This window comes from Triticum aestivum, chromosome 6B (assembly GCF_018294505.1).
Source record: "Triticum aestivum cultivar Chinese Spring chromosome 6B, IWGSC CS RefSeq v2.1, whole genome shotgun sequence".
NCBI lineage: Eukaryota > Viridiplantae > Streptophyta > Magnoliopsida > Poales > Poaceae > Triticum > Triticum aestivum.
Window position 1 is genome coordinate 164,192,254 of NC_057810.1, and position 23,039 is coordinate 164,215,292.

At 53.1% G+C, this 23,039-nt stretch overlaps 2 pseudogenes; one reads left to right on the plus strand and one right to left on the minus strand.

The window, feature by feature from the left end:
* Nucleotides 1–10,956: 10,956 nt before the first annotated feature.
* On the minus strand, nt 10,957–12,970 carry LOC123136365 (receptor-like protein 2; annotated as a pseudogene).
* A 2,767-nt stretch (nt 12,971–15,737) lies between these two features.
* Nucleotides 15,738–22,984, plus strand: LOC123139030 (putative disease resistance protein RGA3; annotated as a pseudogene).
* Nucleotides 22,985–23,039: the final 55 nt, after the last annotated feature.

The following is a 23,039-nucleotide window of genomic DNA, read 5'->3' on the forward strand; positions in this document are numbered from 1 at the left end:
TGACAGTTTCTGAAGCTGCTAATCGGATGCATCTTGCTTACAAATTATTCTGTTTGTGACGCACAGAAACATGACAGCAGACTTTGAAGATTGCAACTGCACTCGTACTCCACTTTAGGACTTTGTGAGAGCTCCGGAGCTACTCGAGTTCTTATTGCTTTGTACAAAAAGTCCACCTCACAGAGTCACAGTTTCCCACTTGGAAGGAGACGATCGTCAGTTGACGGGCATGTGTCTGTGAGCCCTTGCGTGGAAGCTCATCTCTGACTCTCTTCTTTTGAGTTATAATTATTTGACATCAACCAAAATCTCACTAAAACGACCAAATGGGTGAAGGTGGACTTTAGAAGGAGAAAGAAGGCCTCGAGGAGGGAGAAGAACTGAAGAACCCTTTGGACATGGAATAAGAGTGGCCGGAGGCGATTTCAAAGTCAAAGAAAGGTAAAGTCAAAATTATTTACTCCAGCTTATTCTCTCAACTTCAATAGAATGCTGCTGGATTCTCGTGAGGCCGCCATCCCGAGAGAGCCCGGCGAGGAGCTGGAGAAGGGAGCTACTCCAGCTCGGTGCAGGAGCTTGTCGGAGAGACCAAAGAGAGCAGCAGCACCAGAGAAGCTAAATGAAGGCATGTTAAAATTCTTAGTGTACTTGTTCTGTGAAAAATAGTGGATGCACGATGTCGTGGTGAAACTAGCAACGGTCTAGTGAAGAAAGAGCGTGCGAACGGAACTGTCCATTCTGAATATTTTTGTTGACAGTTTCCTGAAACTGTCCATTCCGAAAGCATACTAAACTGCCATTTCCTAAATAAAAAATAAGAGCTGTCCATTCGGATTCTGTCAGTTTTGTTATATATTTTCTGTTTGAAATCTTCGGTGATGTCATTTTTATGTGACCTATTTTTTTTCTGAGTTGCTAATAATATGCCATGTTAAGTCGAGTGTCGAATAATATTTCGTGTCAAGTAGAGTGTCATTGTATTTCAATGGGAGTGCATATATGTCATGGATTATTGTACAGGTGGCTAATAACATTTCCTATTAAATCGAGCGTCGATGCTATTAAGGTTTGCTGTTACTCAGATGCAATCTTCTCTTACAAATTATTCTGATCATTATGACATACAAAAACATGACAACAGACTTTGAAGATTGCAACTGCACGCGTACCACTTTATGACTTTGTGGAGGTCTCGAATTCTTACTGCTTTGTACAGAAAGTCCACCTCAAATTCTTAGTATTGCTTTGTGCAAAAAGTCCACCCAAGAGAGTCATGGTTCCTCACTTGGAAGGAGACGATCGCCAGCTGAGGGGCACGTCGTTTTCTTTGGAGATTGTGATCTCATCAGACATAACCCAAAATTTCATTGTGAAAAGACCAAACAGGTGAAGATGAACTTTAGATAGGGAAAGCAGGTGTCGAATAGAGAGATGAACCCTTTGCACACTGTCTAAAGGCAATCTCAGTATAAAAAAAGTAAAATAAAAATATTTAGCTTATTCTCTCAACTTCAATTGACCGCTGCTGGATTTAATATATTTAATATGACTTAGTGATCAGAACACCTATCAATATAACTTCTAAATGGTTATTTAAAAAGGGGGTAATTCTAACGGGCATGTGTTCTCTTTCTAGGTAGTAGTTGGACTGAGCTTAGTTGAGGTAGCTCATTTGAGAGTGTCATGCTTTGTCAATATCTATTGCGGGGCTTGTCAATTTTTGTTACTAGAGCTTTCAATCTCTCAGTTAAACAACTTACCGGAAACACAAGACATCAATCTCTCAGTTGGTATGAAATTCTAAATTAATTTTTACTTCTGCATGCACATATGTGGTGTTTAGGTTAAGATATGTACAGTTGAGTTAGTCTAGGTCAACCCCCAGAAGTTCATACAACAGTGCAACTAGCTTAGTTTAGCGAGAAAAGGTTCATACCAACTTTTCTCTAGCTCAGCTGGGCTAAATACAAGGCAACCAATTGTATATATACTTAATACTATAGGGGTGTATATCATTGCGTGTAAATGCACACTTGTGTCATATCTTGGAACCAACTTCATTAGTTTAAAAGTAAAATAAAAGATTTTTTATGTGTATACTCAAAACACTAGCACTATTTGCAAAGCTTGTAAGCATATATTTTTATTGGTAGGAAAAATGTTGTCAGAAACTGATTATTTTTTTTAGAAATCGAAATTGATCATTTGTGAATGACCAAAAGGGACATATACAATAAGCTTGGCTAAGATAAGTTGCCATGCAAATGTTGTTAGTCACACTCCTACAATATCATACTGTATGCTGGCTGGCAACCCCCCCAAGGATATTTTTATGCTGGCTTGGCAATACCCTAGAGGTTTTGCTAGCATTGTAGCTGCTGATTGTAATCATCCTATTTGAGTAATGAAAGTTCCTTTCCCACAAAAAAAAGAGCATGTACAATTTTATCCTCTTTTCTTGAGAATCCAATTTTATTCTTTTATTTTTTGAGAATCCAATTTTATCTCTTTTTTTAGAAACAATTTTATCTTTTTTTAGCAAAACAAATTTATCTACAATTTTATCTTTTTGTAGGCATGTACAATTTTATCTACATTGAAACATCTCTAAGCCCACCCAATTTGAAGCCCAAGATGAAGCCAGCCCAAACTGTTATCTGTAAGCCAACCCAAATACTGCCCCCATACGGCCCAACGTCGAGTCCTGCCCAACTCAGTGCGCCGGCGTCCCGAGGCTGGCCGCACCGCCGCACCGGTGCTCCCACAGTCCCACTTCTGGTGCCACAGGCCAGGCAGAAATCGAACCAAGCCTCCCCCCCTCCCAGAGCTCTCCGGCGAGGGGGATGCACCCACTCGGCCGACCCTTTACGGCGGCGTGCAGCGACTCGTCTCCCGCCTCCGTTGGAGATTCGACGAAGGACCGACGTCCCGTGAGCCCTTTACCGAGGTATTGTAGAAACCACGGAGCAGCTGATTAATTCCACATTGTAGTACTAGCTTCGTTGACATTTCTGAATTTTTCTCTCAGCGCGTGTTTTTCTGTGGATAATTGCGACCCTGGGTTGGATTTAGATGACTAGACTGCAAATTGAGCGTGCAAATAGTTAGATAATTTTTTCTCTCAGCGCGTGTTTTTCTGCATCGAGCTTTACGTTCCTTCCCTGCAGATTGCTAGACTGCAAATAGTTACAGATTTTGAGTGTGCTTTGGCGATTTTGCTTACTATGTGTCCTCCTCTAGTCAACTACCAAGAGAAACATTCATCACCCTATGCATATGTATCAAAGTAAATACTGGGATGGAGACGCCTGTTGGCTCTGGCGACCCGGCGGCTGCGCCGCCGCCCCAGCCCCCGTCCACTTCCTCGACCGCGGCCTGCCCGCCGGTGCTCCCCTCGCCTGCCCCGCTGTCGACTCCCCCCGCTGGCCCGTCGCGCGTGGTCTGGGCGGACCTCGCTGAGGCCGACGACGTCGCCGCGGGGCGCCCCATCGTGTGCCGGGATCGCGTCCCCCCCAAGGCTCCGGTCCGGCTGCCTCGGCTCGACTCTGCCGGTGGCCTTACTCCCAGGGGTGGGGGTTCGGCCGCCCGCGGGGGTGACCGGCGCCGCCGCCGGCCTTCGGGCTCGTCGTTGCCGGTGGGGGTGAAAGGTGCCCCCTTGGGGTCTGGGGCTCCCTCCCGGAGTCGCCGCGCCGGCGGCTGGGGTGTCGCTGGCCGCGCCGACCGTGGCTCGGCGCGCTCCTCCTAGAAGGCCGCTGCTCCGGCTTCGTCCTCCTCCGCCCCGGCTGGCCCGTCGCCAGCGTCCGCGTCGGAGCTCTCCGCCGTGCTCTCCAGGCGCTCCCCATTTCGTCCATTCATCTCCTCGTTTGGCGCCTCCTCTTCCATGTCTCATGGTGGCCGGCGTGCCCCGTCCTGGCCTCGCCGCCCCCGTCCTGCCCCGCCGGCGGCCACCGCGGCGGCGCTCGGGGAAACCCTTGCCCCCGCCTGGTTGCCCCGGGTCGGTCGTACCGGGCCGCGTTGGTACTGGGCCGCCCCGTGGCCCACTCCGTTGGGCCCACCCCAGAGTCTCGCTGGGCCGCCGGGTGGGGTGCGGGTCGTTGGCCGTTTCGTGGGCCGGTCACCTGGGCTGGTTTCGCCCCGCACGGCCCAAGCCTTGCCCATCGGTGGGCGCTGGCTCGGCTCGGCGCACCATTTGGCCCCCGGTAGGGTTTCCTCGCCAACCCTCCACCAGCCCCGCGCCTCCATCTCCCCTCCCCGACGCGCCCCTCTCTGCCCCCCTCTCGCCGGTGCCCCCGGCCCCCTCGCGCCCCCCCTCGCCGGCCATGCCCCGGGAATGGGCCAACAACGTGGGCCGCCCCAAGCGCCGCGTGGACGACCGCCGCGACCCGCCTCGCTCCTCCCTTGATGGCCTCCGGCGGGAGGCTGACCTCAGGCAACAACTCTCCTCCCGTACGGCCCGGCACTCCCTAGCCCGCGACTCCCGCCGCTCCTCCCCCTGCCAGTCCTGACGGTCTCCGGCTCGCGACGACCGTCGTTCCCGCTCCCCGACGCGCCGTGCGTCCCCTCGGGCGGATTCGTGGGACCGCGGTCGGTCGCCGGCTTGGGAGGCCCGGTTGTCTTCCCGGCGGCGCTCCTCCTCCCCGTCGCGTCGTCGGGACCAGTCTCCCTCCCCTCCGCGTCAACAACCCCCAACCACCGACTCCAACGCCACGACTGCCCGTCGCTACCAGCCCCCGCACACCCAAGCTGCGTTCCCGCCGTCGAACAGTGGCAATGGGAACCGGGGGCGCCAGGGCGCAAAGAAGAAGAAGAAGGGCCCTCCTCGCCCCCCCGGCCGCCGCCACCTCCGCCGCCGCGGCTGCCCCTCCCTCGGGCTCCACCCCCGCCCCCGATGGTCCGCCGTGCTTCAACTGTGGCTTGACCGGGCACTTCCAGGTGGCATGCCCCAACCCATCGATGTGCTAGCTCTGCAAGGAAGCCGGTCACCCCGCGATCCTATGTTCGGAACGCCCGGTGAAGGAGGAGATCATGATGTACGGCCACGACATCGAGGACATGGGCTTCTTTCACATCGAGGTGCCAGAGCTCCCACCTCCCTCCCCCTCGCTCCTGGCTCTTGTGACTGTCGTGGGCGAGGGCGTCGCCACCCCGGAGCTGATCGAGGCCGAGCTCAACCACTTGTGCAGGTGCAAGTGGGATTGGCAGGTGACCTCCACCACTGCCAACGCCTTCACGGTGATCTTCCCCGACGCCCTGAGCATGGGATTCTGCACCCACAGCGACAAGATCACCTTGGCCCTCAACGGGATTGTGGTGAAGATCTCCGAGCCGAGGTGGGATCCCAAGGCCGTGGTGGTTCTGGACACTGCCTGGCTCCTCATCGCCAGCCTACCATATGTGGCCCGGTCTGAGCAGGTCATTCGCAGTATGTCCAAGTTCCTGGGCAAGGTGGTCGTGGTCGACGAGCTTTCTCTGCGCAAGGAGGAGGAGGTCCGGGTCAAGGTGAAGTGCTTGGACTCCTCCAGGCTCCGCACCACGCTTCGGGTCTCCTTCAACGACGACGGATACGACCTCACGATCTGCCCCGAGCCTCCGAACCACATCGGCCGCTCCCGCCTCTCCGGCGACGGCCACCAGGGGGGCGGTGCTGCTGATGCCGATGACTCCCACCACGGGCGATCCCGCCACTCCCGCCTCGACGACCATGAGGAGGACGAGGACCTCTCAGAGCGCTCCCGCTCCCCTTCCCGCGAGCCAGTCAACCCACTTTCGGGTCGTGGCGGCTCCGGGGCGGGGCACACCAGGGTGTCTGCCGCTGACCTCGTGGTGGCTCTTCGTCTGGCAGCCCCTCCGGTTGCGCTCTCTCCTCCTCCTTCGGAGTCGGCCAGTGACATCTCCAGTGTGGGTCTGCTCGTCGTGCCGCCTTCGTCGCCTCGCTCCCCGTCCGCCGACTCCACCCTCCGCCCCTCTCCGTCGGGCCCGGATCCCCCCTCCCTCCTGGTTTGACCTCCCCGGTCCCCACGGGTGACGACGGTGGTGCCTCCCTCGGTGAGCCTTCTCCGGTCCTTCCACCCGCGGGGGACGCGTCTGGCGACATCTTGGAGCTCGTCGCCACGTTTCCCCCGCCGGTGGACCTCGACGCCCGCCTCGCCTCTCCTGCTTCTCCGGCCTCGGCGGTGGCCGTGGTCGTGACCACTCCGGTCTTCGCGCACCCTCCCCAGACGGTGGCGTACGCTAGGCGGCCCCGCTCCTCCTCGACGCCGGTGACTGCGTCTCGCCGCAGCGCCCGCCTCAATGCGGCCCGCCCGGCGGACTCCTCGGTTTCGTCCATCGCCGAGCGTGCGGAGATCCAGGCGGCGGCCCGGAACCTCGAGTCAGGTGTGGATCCCGCCCTCCCCAGCTCTTCTAGTTGTTCCTTTTTCGCGCTTGAGGCCATACCTCTCGGCCACCTCGCCAAGGTGGCCACTGACTCGGCCATCATATTCAGGGGGGAAGTGGGTCCCCCCTTAGAGCAGATTGCGGCCATTAGGGCTCGCGAGATCCTAGATGGAAAGCTGGCTGAAACTCAGGCTCGCCTGCTTCGACCTCCCGAGGAATCGACCGCCACCCCTGCGGTACGGGCTCCTCCGGTGGTCGACGGGGTGATCCATGGGTGCACTCGTTCCCGCACAGCTGCGCTTCACGCTCAAAGCGCATCTCGTGTCCTGGGGTCAAGCAGCCCCTCGATGGGGGCTTAGATGCGGGCCCTTTTTTGGAACATCCGCGGCTTCGACCATGATGGCCGACGCCGCCAACTCGTCGAGTACGTGCGAGATGAACACATTGACATCATTGCCATCCAGGAAACCATGCACACTGAGTTCTCCCTCCATGAGCTAGACTGCCTTAGTTCCCACCTCTTCGCCTGGCATTGGCTCCCTTCTAGTGGGACCACGGGCCATTCTGGCGGCATCATTTTAGGGGTAAAGGATGCCACCTTTGAGGTGGGTGGCATGGACCGGGGTGAATTCTTCATTAGTATGGAGATCTTTGAGCGTGCTCTTAAATTCAAATGGGAAGTGGTGATTGTTTATGGACCGGCGGACCACCGCCGCTCCCCGACCTTCCTTGCGGAGCTGCATCAAAAGATCTCCACCTCCCTCCTCCCAGTAGTCGTGGGCGGAGACTTCAACCTCATCCGCTCCCCGGATGAGAAGAATAATGATCGGATTAACCTCCCCCGGATGTAGTTGTTTAACAACTGGATCGCGGAGCTCGGTCTCTGTGAACTAGAACGGACGGGCGCCCGGTTCACCTGGACAAACCGCCAAGCTGACCCGACGCAATCCGTATTGGATCGCGTCCTAGTTTCCCTGGAATGGGAATTATGCTGCCCCTTGGCGTCTCTTCGGGCGATTACCCGGATTGGGTCTGACCACGTCCCTCTCCTCCTCTCCACCGTGGACGAGCGTCCCCCCACCCCGCCGCGGTTTCGGTTTGAGCTCTTCTGGCTTAACCAAGCGGGCTTCCGGGATGCGGTTATTGCCCGATGGATTTCTGCTCGCGCTTCCCCTCATCGCTCCATGTCCACCGTTGACTCGTGGCACTTCTATGCCAAGCTCGCCCGCCAATTCATGAAGGGCTGGGGCGCTAACCTTGGTCGTGACCTCCGCGAGCGCAAAAGGGCCCTCCTGCTGGCTATTCAAGCCTTGGACGCCCGGGCCGACACCTTCGGAATCTCCCCGGATGAGTGGATGCTGAGATATGATCTTGAGGATCAACTCTTAACCATCTACACGGATGAGGAGGCTTACTGGAGGTTGTGCGGTACCCAAAGATGGGTGCTTCGTGGCGATGCGAACACCGCATATTTCCAGGCGGTAGCGAACGGCCGGCGTCGCCAGAACTCCATACACTGCCTATGGGAGGGAGATACGCCTCTCGTTCGCCCCTCGGCCATCCGGGCCCATGTTGACGCCTTTTACAAAGCTCTATTTACCCCCACCCCTCGGGGTGGGGCTAGTCTCGCCCCCGACATTTGGTCGGGTGTGCAGTTGGTCTCTGCTGAGGCCAATGCGGCATTGGTTGCCCCCTTCGTCGAGGACGAGGTCCTCGCGGCTATTAAGGGGATGAACCCCTCCTCGGCCCCGGGGCCGGATGGCCTGCCTGTAACGTTCTTCAAAACGTTCTGGCAGACCATCAAGCCGGAGGTCATGGCCCTGTTTGAGGAATTCTACTCGGGCTCTATGGATCTTGGACGCCTTAACTACGGGATCGTTACCCTCATCCCCAAGGTTCCGGGCGCCTCCGATATCCGCCATTTCCGTCCCATCATAGTGATTAATGTGATATTCCGAATCCTGGCCAAAGGGTACGCCAATAGGGTGACCCTGCTCGCTGACACGATTACCCACCCGAACCAATCTGCCTTCATACAAGGCCGATTTATTCTGGATGGGATGTTGGTATTCCACGAAGTCTTCCACAAAGTCCGGGTGAAACACCATCGAGCAGTCTTCTTGAAGCTTGACTTCCACAAAGCATACGACACTGTCCACTGGCCCTTCTTGCAAGAAGTGTTGCTCCGAAAGGGCTTTGACGACCGTTGGGTGACTCGCGTTATGCAACTGGTCTCCTGCGGCCGGACCGCGGTGAACATTAACGGTGACATAGGGCCCTACTTCCCCACCCTCTGCGGGGTCCGTCAGGGTGACCCGTTCTCGCCGTTCCTGTTCAACATGGTGGTGGATGCCCTGGCCGCTATCCTCGACAAGGCCAAGGATGCCGGACATATTCGCGGCATCGTACCCCATCTAGTCGGAGGGGGAGGGGTCTCCCTCCTTCAATATGCGGATGATACCATAATAATGGTTGAGGGGTTTGTTCAGGACATAGCTAACCTGAAGTTCCTCCTGTGCTTCCAACAGATGTCGGGACTAACCATAAACTTCGATAAGAGCGAAGTGATGGTTCTTGGGTAACCCCCGGAGGAAGCACAGGCTATCGCGGACCGACTAAATTGTCGGTTGGGTTCTTTCCCCACGACCTACCTGGGGATCCCCATTAGTGATTCACGCCTCACCGTGGCGGATCTTCGCCCCACAGTGACCCGTATGCAACACCGTGTTGAGCCCTGGAAAGGGCGCTGGTTGTCGAAGGCTGCGCGCATGATCCTCATCAACTCCTCGCTTGCCAGCCTTCTATGGTTCCTCATGAGCTTCTATAGCCTCCATGAGACGCTCCATAAGGAAATTGCCAAGTACCAGTCCAGATTCTTCTGGGCTGGCGAGGATGATAAGCAAAAGTACCACATGGTGAGCTGGCCGGATATCTGCAAACCCAAGGACCAGGGTGGTCTTGGGATATTGTCCTCCCGGCAAATGAACATTGCCCTCCTGACCCGTTGGCTCTGGCGCATTGCTAATGGCGACGGAGGCCTTTGGCTCACCATCATCGGAACAAGTACCTTCGTGGACAGCCACTCGCATTCTGTCAGCGCTCGGGCGGCTCCCAGTTTTGGCAGGCCGTCATCCAGCTGCTACCTGTGCTTCGCATTGGCACATCCATCTCGGTTGGTACTGGGTCCTCGACCCTGTTCGGGTTTGATCGGTGGATTGGTGACATCCCCCTGGCCGCGCGATTTTCGGAGCTATTCGCCATTGCTGTTGACCCTCGGGTCTCTGTCGAGTCGGCCCTTATTGACTTAGGGCGCCTCGCTTTTCGCCGTCCCTTTGGCCCGCGTGAAGTGGCCGCCTGGGATGCCCTGCTCCAGGACATCGCCCTTCTCCCGATGAACATCACCGACACCCCGGACGCCATCTCTTGGCGTCTGGAATCATCCGGCTGCTTCTCCACCAAATCCCTCTACGTGGCCATCGCCCCCTCGGACGGCCCCCGAGCCCTTCAGTCTGATTTGGGACATTCGCTTGCCCCTGAAAATCAGGATCTTCCTATGGCAATGGATCCGCGGCCGCCTCCCATCCGGCGTGGAGGTCCTCAAGCGTAATGGACTTGGAGATGGGATTTGTCCCCTGTGCGGCACGGTGGAGGACGCTAATCACATCTTCTTCTCGTGCTCCACGGCCTAGTTTCTCTGGTCCAGTTTCCGCGAGACGGTTGGGGGCCAGTGGTGCAACTCCAACTTCCCTGACCTGCCTGCGGAGATCCATGCCTCCCCCCCTCGCTACCGCCATATTAGATGGCTCTGCGTTGGGGTCCTTGCCTGGACGCTTTGGATCGTCCGCAATAAGCTTGTCATCCAGAAGGTGCCTCTCCAACGCGCTACTGACACCATCTTTAAAATGTGTGGGTACTTGTAGCTTTGGCGGCCACTTAGCCGCCCTCAGGATCGGGACGTCATCAACACCCTCCTCGCCGACCTTCGATCGCTGGCCTTCCGCTTGGCGCCCCCGCTCCCACCGCCACCCCGGAGCCCGACTAGCTGCTCCGTTGCACCCCGTGTGTGCGTGCTTTTTCTGTTTTTCAGGGTTTGTTGAGTTGTGCCCTCGGCATTAACCCTCTTGGCTACCATTTGTACTAGACCTGTGTGTTTGTGTGCGTGTGTGAACCTGTGTTGGTTGTTGGCTTGGGCAGTTGCTTTATAATATAAAGCGGGGCGAAAGCCTTTTTCGGTAAGTAAATACTGACCAAATAGTTACATATATTCCACAACAATAATATTTACACACTGTTGACTTTGCTCACTCGCTAATCATGTTTCAGGTACATGGAGTACAATGATGATAGCAGGTTTACAAGGGCTGTTGTTCTTGCTGGCGCTGGAGCCACTGACATGGTCTTGCTGAACTGGGAACCACTTGAGATCACGTAACGGTTTGGGCAGTGATAACAGTTACAAGGTTTTAGCCAAAATATCTGGCTAAGATCATCTGATCATATAGGACTCCTACTGCAAAGAAAGCACCAAAGGCGATTGCAAAGATGACTTTACTGCCAATCTCTTTGCTGGTGTTGATGGACTCTGGACCCGCTTCTGCTGAATCACAATGGTTTACAATCATAGGACCACACAATTTTGGGTTTCCATCAAAGCTAGAATCTGGAAACGTGCTAAGCTGGCCCGCAGTTGGAATAGGGCCTTCGAGGTCATTATTAGAAATGTTGAATTTGGAAAGAAAGTGCAGATTGTTTAGTGCGGCCGGAATTGTACCAGTAAGATGATTGCTGGACAAGTCGAGCATCTGCAGATTCGTGAGGGTGCAGATTGGTTCTGGGATCTCTCCTGATAATTTGTTGGAGCTCAAATTAAGTGAAAAGAGTGCTCTTAGTTGACCGATCTCCCCTGGGATCACACCAGTCAATTTATTGATGGCTAGATTAAGCACTTCCGGACAAGCACCGGGTTGGAGGTATTGGATAAATGGACTGAAAGCATAAACAGGCAGCTCAAAGATGGCCTTTGCTGCAATCTTATATGATTTTAGCATTGGCATCTCCGCTAAGGCAGTTGAAATTTCCCCTGTAAAACTGTTGTTTGATATGTCTAGATGGAAGAGAAAGTTTAGGGTGCTAATCCAGTCAGGTATTGGTCCAGTTAGTTGATTGCCTTGCAAAAATAACATCCCCAAATTTGTGAGCTTTGATAACCAATCAGGTATTGTCCCAGACATTGAACAATAACTCATAGAAAGAACTTGAAGATTCTCAAAACCATCAATGCTGTCATCCTCTGGCATGGTCTCATGCAGGAAGTTGAACCCAATAAAAAGGGTGGTGAGGCTCCTGGAACTCTCAAGGATCTGAAGTGTTCTCGTGATATTTGTAAGGGATAGGTTAACAAGTGATAGAAAGCAGAGAGACTTCAGATTGCCTATCTTTTCTGACAATTGGCCATGGAAATGATTGTAAGATAGCCTTAGTGCAGTCAGCTTGCTGCAGGAGTATATGCTTTCCGGAATTGTGCCAGTGAAGTCGTTGAAAAGAAGATCTAATTTTCTTAGCTTGGACAGGCTTACAAAGTTGACTTTGGTAAGTTCTCCGCTGAATTGGTTTGCCTTGAGGTCAACTGTTATGAGATTTGTGCAGTTGCTCAGAGCTGATGGCAGCTCCCCTGACATGTTGTGGCCCAAATGGATCTCTTCCAATCTCTTCAGCTCACCTATGGAATCTGGAATATTTCCACTGAGCAAATTCTTCCCAAGATCAAGGGTGACAAGATTTGTGAGGTTGATGATGCCATTTAGCGCTCCTTCTAACCGATTGTTAGGCAACGAGATGTACTGTAACGACCTGACCTTAAAGAGTTCATCTGGAAGTGCCCCACTGATGTTGTTGTAGCCAGCACTGAGCAATTTCAACGCCAAGCAATTACTGAGTCCTGGAGGGATGTTTCCACTGAGTTGGTTGAAACTGAGTTCAAGCACAGCAAAGATGGCGCGCTAACACAGGGCGTAGTGGGTATCTGCCCAGTGAAACTGTTGGTGCTAGCATTAAGCACGACCAGGCTCTTCATCACCTCCCATGTTGTGGATGGAAACCTTCCTGTAAAACAGTTACTTGAGATGTTCAGTACCTGCAGAGGCCGTGCAGGGGTTGAAGATGGCAACTCACTCAGGCCTCCTGTCAGGCAGTTGAAGCTGACATCAAGAACGAGGATGCTGCTGGATGACACTAATTCCAGTGGCAACCCACCGGACAGCGAGTTCTGGGACAGGTTGAGGCGCAAAAGACCAGTGAGGTTGCCAAGGAACGGTGAGATGGACCCCTTTAGGCCTCGAGATGCCAGCGAAACATCAGTGACCGTCCTATCTTGGTTGCAGGTGATCCCTTCCCACGTGCAACAGTCCGTGTCGATTCGCCACGATGCTGTGAGGCCACCATCGCTCGAGAGCCCAGTGAGGAGCTGGAGTAGGGAGCTCTTCTCCTGGTCTGTGCAGGAACTGGTGGGAGAATTCAAGCAAACCAGTAACACAAGAGCCAAACCGAAGAAAGGAACGGGATAACCGTTCCTGTGTGAGCGACTGAGTGGCTGCATGGTTTCCTCGAGAATCTAGCTTGGAAACCACAGGCTTAAGCTTTTGTCTGTCAGGATGAAGTGCCAAACTATCTGATGAAGAAAGAGAAAGACAGGAAAGGAACAACCTGCTCTGTTCTTTAGTTTGTTTGATCCCCGGTCTTTTTGTAGTGAGCAGTGATGAAAATAAAATTTGGGTCAACACCTCAACGGTTAGCTGATGTTGCATATCTAATGTGGTTTATTTATCAGTTTGACTTACGAGGACGTTGATGTGCTAATACTTAATCTGACCATTTCTCCTACCAGTTTTACTATGCCCTGAGGTACTGACATTTGGTGGCAGAAGAGAAAATTCACCTTGTGATGATCCCTTTTTTTTTGGTGGCAGGTTCGCGAGATTGTTATCTGTGATGGACGATTCACGTACATGATTTGGAGAAGAGCACATGAGGTAGGTGAAGGGGTTGTTACTGAACAATTTTTGCATTTTCTTACAATTTTGATTTGCATTATTAGGTTGATGGAATAGGTGCAGTTATAGTTAAAATACCTATCAGCAGGCGACGCCTTTCGCGGAGCTCCTCTCGTGAAACCCTTCCCTCCCGCGCCGCCACCCGCGAGGCGGCCGGGAGGGAGCCTAGATCCCCCCGCCGCCGGCCTCCCCTCCTCCTCCTTCCTCCCTTGCCGCCGCCAGGGGGCGCGGCCGGGCAAAGCCCGACCGGCCGCGGCGGTGGTGGGGCGGGTTTTTCCTTCTCCGCGCGATGAGGCGGCGCGGGCTCCTCCTTCGAGTGCGGGCGGGGCACCGCGGCGTGGCGGCACGCAGCCCCCTGGCAGTGCATGATGCTGCGTGGCCGGCTGCGCAGTGGTGCACGCCTTGCCGCGGCGGCCGGATCCGCCCGGCAGGCGGCGTGGGCGACGGCTGGGGTCCGGCTTCGGGCTGCTGGCGGCTGCGTAGGTTCCTCTCCATCGTGGGCGTGCGGCGGTGGTGCGGCTCGGCCGGTGGCGGTCCGGCGACCTGGTGGTGGTGGCCGGCGGTGCGCGTGGTGGTGGTGCTTCCACTTGGCGGCTTTCTCTGCGAGGAGGCAGGGGAGCGGCTTGGACAGGGGCGGCAGCGCAGACGGCGTGACGGCTGCAGCGCGAAGGCGGGAACTTTACGGGCCTCGGAGATCCCGGCCGGGCCTATGCGGCCACGGGCTTGGTATGTTCCTGCTATTGCGTCCGGTCAGCTACCGTCTTCAACGGTGGGGGTGGGGCCCTCCCGCGTGCCGACGGGCTGCTGCCCTAGTCCCGGCTCCTCTTCTTCATTGTGCAGACCATGCTTCATGGTGCCGTGGTGAGACGGCGTGGGAAGCTTCGTGACCGGGTTGGCGCAGGGTGAGGGTCTGTTTGGTGGCGAGCTCTGGAGTGCCTGAGGTGGAGGTTGGGATCGGGAGAAATCCGTGTTGGCTTGGCCGACACCGACGCGGTGGCGCTTGTGGGTGCCGCCGGACCTTCCTGGAGGGCGTCGGGGCTACCCTTCCTCTCTCCTCGCCGCGTACCGGGGAAACCCTTGGCAGCAGCGTCGTCATCGTCGCTTCCCTTCTTGGAGTTGTTGATTGGTACCGGTGCTTCGGAGGCTCGGAGCTTGGTGGGCGATCTCCGGTGGGTGCAGCGGCCACGAGGCTTCTTCGTTTTTTGTCGATCCGCCGCTGTTGGCATTTGTTTCTCTTGTATTTTCTCTTTCTTTTCTTTTGGGCGTGACTGTGCTGCTTTCACCCCAACACCTATCGTTGGATGTCTCGGTTGGTTGCTTTGTATACAAAACGGGGGGAAATACCTATCAGCAGTAAGTGGTGAGTACTCACTACAGTTGGTTGATGGAATAATTTGTTGTAACTACGATCAGTAAGTGGCCACTGGCCAGTGCAGTTGGTTGATGGAATAATTTGTTGGCTATCGTCATAATGCCTCGACTAGCTCTTCAAGTGTACATGTTCTTCTCAGCATCCGGCATCCCTTCACTTGCGTTGGCAGGGTGTATGCCGTGCGAGCTAGCTTGGTCAAATGATTTCCCCATAAGTCTTGTCCTAGCTTCCTAGTTTCATGTAGTCAGTATCAATTCATACATAAAGAAAAGATAATGCTGAAGCTATGCACACCTACCCACAACAGCAACATCATGTATGTAGCAGGCCTACAGGGGTTAGATTGGCTTTGACTTGAGCAGGTCGGAACTAGCTTCCTAGTATTTTCCAACTTATTTGTTGGCAGCTACATCCTTTTACTTAAAACCGGGTGCAACTGAATCAGCAGGAGGTTGAAATTCTGTGGCTTACAGTGCACAGTAAACAAGTGGTGTATGTTGTTCTCTTTTTCCAATGATTGGATGAGAAGCAGTCTCATTTCATTCTAATCTGTTCTAAAGGTTTCATTCTTTTTCTAAGACTTGACATTTTGACAAGAATCACTGTCACTTACTAGTTTAATCAATAATTAAGGTATCCACGTCATGTGCACTATGGCCTTTTCTTGATATTCTGATCTTATACAACAATAGGAAACGACTCCTGTAATACCACATGTCAAGCTGCAACTGGTAGCCAAAAATTATGTTATGTGTGAACAGAACCTTTTTGGGGTGAATGAACAGTTGAACAGAAATAAGGGCCTCTCCAATCTATGGGCTTTTTTTCTTCTGAACTGTGGCAGATAGCAGAGAGGCGCGATTTTTCCATGTGGTAATGTGAATGACTGGTCATGTCAGAGCTGTGAAGACTTGCAAAGTTGCAAGTCAAGCAGAGCAGACATGCAGCAGCAACAGCAAATGCTGCAGCCTCTGGTGACCTGCACACCCAAAGGTTGTGGGTCCGAGCAGTAATTTCTCTTGCGCAGGGAGACCAATAATTCAGCCTCCACTCATTGGTGGCTTGGTGTTCCCTTCCCCCCCTCCTCGGTCACTCCATTCAGACTTCCAGACACAGCCAACTTCGCTCCATTGGCCAGCCTGCTCAGCTCCCCTGATTCCGTTCGTCGCCGCTGCCGCTCTCCTCCGCTGGTTTGCTGCCTCACCTGCGCCAGCGCGGCGGCTCCGGACGCCAATCATCTTTGTGCAGGAGCAGCAGGTACGTACACTGTGACTAGATGTATAATGTATTTCCCTTCCCAGAGATCTGTAGTGTACTGAACTTGGTTGCTCTGCCTCCAGATGCAGATGGGTTTTGCAGCTTGTAGAAGCGGGGGGCTGAAGCCAGTATTCCATCCTCTCTGATTCTGTGCAGCCGCACCTCCCCGGCATTCTTCCGCATGATCTGAAGCCACAACACCTTGTGTAAGTGAACCATTCTGTTCCTCTGGCCTCAGGCAGCGACATTACCAGTAGTGTTGCTGCTGCTTCTTTTCCCCCCTTTGCTATTTGGTAGTGACTAACTGCAAGAACATTCCTATTGATGCGCACAGCTTGCAGCATCTCAACACACTCACCAGCAGCGTGAGGATGGCCACTGCTATCAGTGCGGCAGTGTGGGCATTGCGCAAGGCGCTGGCTCCCGTTTCGGATGACTTGCTCAAGGATTGAGCGGCCAGCGACAGTCTCGGCCCCAACATCACCGCCCTCAAGATGGAGCTGCTGCGCGCGTAGGGGATCCTCTACAACGCGCACGACAGGGAAATCGCCAACCCTGCACTCCAGGATCTGCTGCACATGTTGCGGCAGCTGGCGGACGGGGCCGAAGACGTGCTTGACGAACTGGACTACTTCCGCATCCAGGACAAGCTCGACAGCACCTACCATGCAGCCGATAAGCATGCCAAGGGCTGCACCCATGACCTTGCTCTCAATGCGCGGCACACGGCCAGAGCCGTTGCCAACAAATTCAAGTTCTCCTCGGGCGGCAACAAGCAGACACCAAAATTGAAGTTTGATCGTGTGGATATGTCTAAAAGGATGGCAGACATTGTACAGAAGCTGGATCCTATATGTGCTAAGGTGAAGGAAATCCTTGATCTAGAGCTTCGGAACCCCAAACCTGCCCAAGGCAACAGACCCAAAACCACATCAGCAATAATAGAGCCAGAGTTATTTGGGAGGAATGTTCAGAAAAAGAACATTGTGGATGACATTACCCATGGAAAATATTATGCCAATGGACTTACCGTGCTTCAAATTGTTGGCCCAGGGGGTATCGGGAAGACGACTTTCACACAGCACGTATATCAAGAGGTGAATAGCTTGTTTGATATTATGATTTGGATCTGTGTTTCTCTTAATTTTGATGCAAATAGATTGACACAAGAGATTGTGAAAAAGATCCCCAAAGTTAATGGTGAAAAGGAGAATGCTGTTGAAGGAGAGCTCATCGAACAAAGATTAAAACATAAGAGATTCTTGCTAGTTTTGGATGATGTGTGGACATATCACGAGGATGAGTGGAAAAAACTGTTAGCTCCGTTCAGAAAAGGAGAGGCAAGAGGTAACATGGTTATTATCACAACTCGAATCCCAGAGGCAGTAACAATGGTAAAAACAGTGGATTATTCAATAGAACTCAATCGCTTAGGAACTGAAGATTTTATGCATTTGTTTGAAGCATATGTATTTGGTCACCAACAGCCATGGAAAGACTATCCTGAATTACTTGATGTTGGAAGAGCAATAGTGGGGCATCTGAAGGGTTTCCCTCTTGCAGCAAAAACTGTAGGTAGGTTACTGAGAAACCAACTTGCATTGGACAATTGGACAAGAGTTCTTGAAAGCAAAGAATGGGAGTTACAAACCAGTGACTATGACATTATGCCAGATCTAAAGCTTAGTTATGATTATCTCCCTTTCCATCTACAACAATGTTTTTCCTATGGTGCTTTGTTTCCTGAAGATTATGAGTTTGGTAGCAAAGAGTTGGTTCAATTATGGATAGGGCTGGATATTTTAGATTCATGTGATCAGAGGAAAAGACTTGAAGATGTTGGGTTGTGCTATTTAAATGACTTGGTTAATCGTGGATTTTTCAAGAAGAATGAAAAAGAAGATGGCAGCTCTTGTTATGTTATGCATGACCTACTGCATGAGTTGCCAGTGATGGTCTCCTCATCAGAGTGTCTTAGCATATGTAGTTCTAATGTGAGATATATACAATCTTCTCCATCTGTACGTCATTTGTCTATCATGACAGATGACGGAGATGTCAACAATAGATTGGCTTTTAAAGATTTTAAGAGGGATTTGAGTTTATTGGGTGAAAAATTGAAAGCTGGAAACCTAAAACTTTGATGTTATTTGGAGAATACCAAGGATGCTTTGCCAAGAGTTTTGGTGCTTTGTTTGCAGAAGCAAAATCTCTTCGTGTTATTCTTTTATCCGGAGCATATTATGACTATGTTGTGGAGGATGTTTTACACAACCTTTCGAGACTTGTCCATCTTCGCTACCTGAGGATAACACCTTCTGCAATACTGAAGAGCAACATCTCAAGATTGTATCACCTGAGAGTTGTAGATGTTGACAAAAACAGTGTCCACCTTGGTTTTTCAAGAGATACGAGCAACCTTATAAACGTTCGCCATTTTCTTGTCCGAGACAGGAACCTTCAGCATAGAACTTCTGATGTGGGAAAACTGGAATTATTTCAGGACTTAAGAAGCTTTATGGTTAAAAAGGAAAATATAGGTTTTGAATTTAGGCAAATTGGGCAGTTGGCGGACTTTGGTGACTCACTGAGAATTCATAACATTGAGAATGTTGAACGACAAGAAGAAGTGAATGAAGCTAAACTGATGCACAAAATCCACTTACGGAAGCTAATGTTAGAATGGGGTATTGATCGGCCTAATAAGGATTCTGCACAAGAAGATTATGTTCTTGAAAATCTTAAGCCACATAGCAGTCTTCTAGATCTACACATTGGAGGGCATGGAGGTGCTACTTGCCCTTCATGGTTAGGTGAGAACCTCTCGGTTAAAATATTGGAATCTCTTTGTCTGATTGATGTAGCTTGGAGCAATTTTCCACCTCTAGGGGTGTTATGGTTTGTTAATGAGCTTGGTGAAGAGCATCTGAGTGGTATCCCAAGCCAGAGCTTTCAAAATTTGAAAAAGCTAAAATTGGTTGAGATACCAAGGTTGAGAAAATGGGTTGAAAATAGCACTTGTCATTTGTTCTCTCAGCTAGAAGTTCTCATCGTTAAAGGTTGCTCTGAACTCTTGGAGCTGCCATTTCCAGGCTGTCAATCAGAGCAAGAGGCAAACATGACTTGGTTTCCTAGATTACAGAAGCTTGAGATTAAAGACTCCCAAAGCTTTTGGCATTGCCTCCTGTTCCTTGGACTCGCGGTCCATGTTTGGCTATAATAGAACGAGCAGGGTCACGTTTTGAGGAGCTGAGTTATAGATCGGAGTTGAGCTTGAGAGTTGAGGGGAAGGAGGGTGGTCTAACTGATAGCAAGTTCTGGAATGTGTTGGCATTGCATAATCTAACCAAGCTTGAAGTGCTGGAGATGAAGGAATGCCCTCCTCTGCCATTGGATCACCTCCAAATGCTAACATCTCTGAAGATTCTCAAAATAAATTGCTCAGATAATGTTTTGCCACCGAGTGATGTTGAGACTGGGAGTGATGGCATGTACCAGTTACCAATTGATACCCTGCATATTTGGCGGTGTGGTGCTACTGGGAAGAAGTTGACACAGTTGCTCTCTCATTTTCCTAATCTCAGCAAATTGTCCATATCCTATTGTGCGAAGATAACAAGGGTTCGTGTGGTGGAGCAGCAGGACAGGACAAGAATTGCATCATCTTCAGCTAATAAAATGGAGCAAGCACAAATTGAACTGCAGCAGCAGCAACAGACAAGAGGAGAGGAGGAAATAGCAACAGCAGCAGGAGGAGAAGCACTTCTGCTCTTGCCTCCCCAGCTGCAGGAATTGAAGATTGACAATTGCCCAGAGCTGACCCTACTCTCCAGTTCGCTCAACGATGGCGGACAAGGAGGATGGCTCCAAGGTCTCCACTCCCTCTGCTCATTCCGGGTAGATCAATGCCCCAAATTCCTATCCTCCTATTCGTCCTCCCTCTCCCCTTGTTTCCTTTTCCCAATCTCTCTACAAATCCTCCATCTTGAAGGAGTGCTGGACATGGAGACGCTTCAGCCCCTCTCAAACCTCACATCTCTCACAAAATTGACCATAAGTAGATGTTGGGATTTAAAAGGCGAGGGAATATGGCCTGTCCTTGCCCATGGCTGCCTCATGGAATTAGACCTCCGTTATGCCCCCAAATTCTTCGCCAGCTCTGATCCCCCACCCACGCATGACAAAGAGCTTCTCTCCAGGAGGAGGTGGAGCGCTTCACTAACGAGCAAGAGGACGCCTTTCAGCTCCTCGCCTCCCTCCAGGACCTCACTTTTAACGATTTATGCGAGCTGCAGTGCCTCCCAGCAGGGCTACACAGACTTTCCAGCCTCGAGACATTACGGATTCAGTACAGCCATGCTTTCGAATCGCTGCCCAAGGACGGCCTTCCGAGTTCTCTGAAACATTTAGAGATTTCGTGGTGTTCTGCCTTCAAATCACTGCCCAAAGGATCTAGATGGCTCTCTCCTCGCTCCCGCTCCCGTACCCCTCCTCCGCCTCGCCATCGCTGCCGGCCACTCCTCGGCCGCTCGGCGCTCTCCTCGCAGGCGTACCTGATCCTCTCCCTTGCCCTCGATACGTCCTTCTCGCTCAGGACTCCCTGCGTCTTTTCCTTGGTCTCGCCGAAGCGGACAAGCTCCAGCTCCCCGAGCCTTGTTTCGCTTTCGGCTCCGGCTCGTCGGAGCACCTGCTCTGCCTTACTGTCTCCTCGACCAAGCTCTAGTTCGACGAACTGCTGGCCAGCGCTCTTCTGCAATCCTTCATTGGTGGATTCGCTGATTCCTTCAATGTCCGTCTTCTACACTCTCAAACCTTCCTCTTCTCTGTCTCGCATGCGACTTTGGTTGCTGATATTCTTGGCCTTCGTCCCATCCATCGGAGACTGTTCTCTCTCTCCTTCAGCCCGTTCTTGCCACCCGAGCCCTCTCCCTCGGCTCTGGCTGTCTCCTCTTGCAAACCCTTGACGGATGTCCTCCTACTGCACCACGCCACGGCCACAAAATTCGAAAATGCTGCCTGGGTCAGGCTCAAGTCTTTCGTCACAGTTCCTTCTGCGCCGGCCCCGCCAGCTTGCCGCTTGCGGGTTACTTTCCTCCAGTTCCCCTTTGCGGTTTCGCAGCATCTGTGCAACCTCATCCTCGCATGCCTGTTCGGCGGAGTCCCTTCGCAGTTCCACGCTGCTGAGGAAGCGGAAGATGAGTTTTCCTTCTCGGTGGCAAATCGGGTGTCGCCGACCTCGTCATCTCCTTTGGTGCGCTCCGGCGACCTGGGATGGACGTTCATTTCTCTATCCCTGCGATGCCTTTCAGCAGGAGCGCTCCGGCGGCGGCCTCTTCCAAGCCTGAGTGGCGCACTCTTCCTCAGCCTGGATCTTTGACAAGCTTGCCTCAATCACCAGTTAAGGTTAGTCCATTACGGCATGGGTTTAAGTTTCGTTCTTTCATCCTGCGCAAATTCAAAGTTGATCTAGTTCCACTACCTACCACCACTCCTGATCCCAAAACACACACCTTGCTTTGGATAAGCTTCTTTTTAGCAGTAGCAAAACCGAGTGCGTTTTTGGTCAAACTTGCCCTCGACCACTTTTTCGCTGGGCGTTCTAGCTTTATTGTTATGCATTACCAAGAGTGTTTCTTCCTTACTCTAGTGTCGTCGGATGAGGTCAGAAACGAGCTCGTCAAAAAGTCTCCGGTTTCTTGTCCTGGCATTACCCTAGCCCTCAGCCGCTCCCTCCAGGCGGCAAAAGCATATGTGAATTCAAATTTTGAACCGCTGCGTCCCCCGGACTTGGCTGCCAAGGAAACAACCGGAACCACTACCCCTCCCTCCATTTATGGGGATGCCACACTCTGTCCTTCCCCTTCCTCCCGTTACTAGCCTAGTCCAATTGTTTTCTTGCCCGACGTAGACAGCCAAGGCATGCACACGTGCTGACGCGCGCAGCGCTGCCATGCCCGGTCCAATCCCGTTCCCGCCTCCCAATGCCCCCCGCCTCCCGCTTCGCTCGCGTCCCCCTCCGTACCCGGCATGCAAGCATGCGACGTACCTCCCCGTCCTCCTCCTCTGCCAGCATTAATGGCAAACCTAACTACCTCCCCCTCCTGCGTAGACACAGCCTGTGAGCTCACCCTCTCTACGACCCCTGTCCATAAGCGAAACGCCGTGAACCGCGGCCCTGCTCTCTGCCCTCCCTATGAAAGCCCTACCCCAAACCCACTCGAGAGCTCGCCGCTCACCTCTTCGCCCTCATCCACGCTCCCCGAGCCAAGTCCCATCGCCGCGGCGCCAGTACATGCTCCCTCCTACCGCGACGTGCTGCTCTCTCCCCAAAAAATGCAGCGGTGCCCCGCTCCCAGCCCTCGCTCGCCCGCTGCGCCATCCGCTCCCCCGCCTCTTTATCAGCGACCTCACCTCACCACTCCCCCCCACATCCGTTCTAGACCTTTGTGTTTTCGTTGCCTTGCTCCAGACCACCTAGTCCAAGCTTGTCGTGATCCCATCCGCTGCTCTCGCTGTGGTGGTTCTGGCCATCGTAGCTACCAGTGCACCTCCAACCTCCCCCTAGCCCTCCAACGCCTTCGTCTCCTCCACCGAAACCCTCCCATGGCTGACGACAACCCCAACGTCCTCGTCATCGGCTCCCACCGCCTCACCCTGCTGCACCCCCTCACCACCTCGCCGCGTTCGCCTCGCTCTGCCTCGTCGGACAACGACTCTGCTCCCCTGTCCCAGCGTGGATCCTCCGGCATCCGCGGGCCAGTCCGCCCGCCTTCATCTGCTTCGTCCCCGGCCTTCTCTCCTGGCCGCGCGCACTCTACGTATCCGGACATCTTCGTCCCCACCAGCCTCCTCCACGACGTTGGGCTCTTCTGCTTCGCCCACCTAGACCACGTCATGGCGGAGCCGTACGACCTCATCCACCACGCCGTCAAGTTCTACGCCGGCTTACATCCTTTTCCTTTGCGGCTACGACGGGGTGTGCGGCC